The sequence below is a fragment of the Eubalaena glacialis genome, chromosome 8 (genome assembly GCF_028564815.1).
Source record: "Eubalaena glacialis isolate mEubGla1 chromosome 8, mEubGla1.1.hap2.+ XY, whole genome shotgun sequence".
In the NCBI taxonomy this organism is placed as follows: Eukaryota; Metazoa; Chordata; class Mammalia; order Artiodactyla; family Balaenidae; genus Eubalaena; species Eubalaena glacialis.
Window position 1 is genome coordinate 72,080,880 of NC_083723.1, and position 2,144 is coordinate 72,083,023.

The following is a 2,144-nucleotide window of genomic DNA, read 5'->3' on the forward strand; positions in this document are numbered from 1 at the left end:
TCAGACTGTATCTTTGCAGAGATTTCTGTCGGAACCGGGTGTAGTTTCACCTGGTGAGGTCCGAAGGATGCTACCATTTTGGGTTCTGCATATGATAAACTTGATCCATCAAGGCACACAGCTCCCCCAAGGTACCTTGGCTAGAGTCCACTGGGTCTTCTATATGAGCAGTGACATTCCTGAGATAACTTTGCTTCTGCTTTTCTAGATCTGATGGTGAAAACGTCAGAATATTAGTCCTTGCTTTGGTTTGCAGAACAGGAATGACTTTGCCTAGTCTTTTTTCATGGACCTTCAGCTTCCCAGAATCCTTGTCAAGAACATCTTTGTTTGATGAACTGGAAACAACTGGAAACCTCATTTCAAAACTTGATTTATAGGGAAGAGATATGGGAACATATGTATAACTGATTCACTTTGTTATAAAGCAGAAACTAACACACCATTGTAAAGCAATTATAATCCAATAAATGTTAAAAAAAAAAAAACTTGATTTATGTGATCCATTTCTCCAGGATGACCCCATATTAGAAGGAGTCTCTGAATGGTTCAATATCTGAGAGGTTACAGGTGTAGGTTTCTTACTGTTAGACATATTTTTATCAGAGACAGTTTGTTGAAAGTTACTGTTTGAAGAAGGGAGTGGGGGCCCATCATAGGCAGAGTTACTGGGGATGATCCCTTCAGATTCTGTGAAAATTGTGCTCTCATTTAGGCTAAGACCATCTTCTCTCATCTCTTCTCCAAGGGAGGAGGGTTTTTCAGTAACTTCAGATGTATCAGTCTTGTGCTTATCAAGTGCAACATCACAAACTGTTGGATCAAATGGTGCAACTGTAACTTTTATACTTTTCTAGTGCAAAGTGTCTGTTCAATGGTTTAGTAGGAGTTGGTCCATGACCAACTGATGTATTTAGTTGAGGTAGTTTGAAGAGGCCAGAGGTCTCAGCCTCTGGTCCCAAGCTGTACAATGAATTTTTCTCTTAGGGAGTATCAAGGGGAATTTGACTCCCTTTCCCTCCCTTCTCAACATTCCTGCTGTCATCGTTAGGCAAGCCTCCTCCCCAAGAAAAGTGCTCATTTGATAGGTCATCATCCTTCAAGAGCTCCTGAATCTCTTCCGCCATGAAACTGAAATGGCCATCATCTTTTCCATCATACAGCTCCAGCAAGGAGTCATCCAATCCATCCTCATCCAAGGAATCCCAAGAAAATGGGGCATTGTCTTTAGGCAAGAGAGAGGTACCAGAAGACTGTTCAGAGGGCACTAGTGAGCACATCATACTGTGTGGAGCTGCTGGTGTGATCTCTGCCTTTGCCACGAGACCAAATGGAAAAAGGGTTCAGCTCCTGCTAGCTGTTCCTTTCAGGAGACTTGTCAAAATGATTGACTCCCACCTTCGAAGTTTGTGGTTGTCAAGCCCAAGTATCACAAGCACGGGCTTAGCAGCCACATTTCTGAAAGAGAAGCTCTTTCTGAGCTACTACCCTTACTCTCCAACTCCTTCCACTGCAGGGGGCACGGGATCCCAAATGCTCACTGGAAGAAAAATATCATTACTTGCAAACTTTACTGTGAACACAAAGGACCACTATTCTTCATAACCACTGAAAGCATCAATTCCTATGCCACATGACATCCACAGGCACAGAGCTGGCTCTTCTGAATTTCTCTCATAGAATGTTCCAATAGGTCAGATTATTTTGAAGCAAATCCCAGGAATCACATCATTTCATCTCCAGAAGCCGGGCCAAAGCCTAGGCGAACGACTGCACCTCACTCCACCCCCTGCGTCATTTTATCCTCTCATTGTGATTTTGATTTGCAGTTGCCTCATGGTTAATGCTGTTGAGCATCTTTTAATGTGCTTATTGGCCATTAGTATATCTTCTTTGGAGAATTATCTATTCAGATTCTTTGCCTATTTTTAAATTGGGTTATATTTGTCTTTATTTATTGAGTTGTAATAGCTCGTTTTGTAGTCTAGATACAAGTCCCTTATCAGATGTATGATTTACAAAAATTTTCTCGCATTCTGTGGGTTGTTTTTTCATTTTCTTGATCGTGTCCTTTGAAGTATAAAAGTTTTAAATTTTGATTAAGTCCTATTTATCTACTTTTCTATTGCTTGTGCTTTAGGTGT

General features: G+C 41.1%; 1 pseudogene; it reads right to left on the reverse strand.

The window, feature by feature from the left end:
• On the reverse strand, positions 1-1,289 carry LOC133096275 (S100P-binding protein-like; annotated as a pseudogene).
• Between the last annotated feature and the right edge of the window lie 855 nt (positions 1,290-2,144).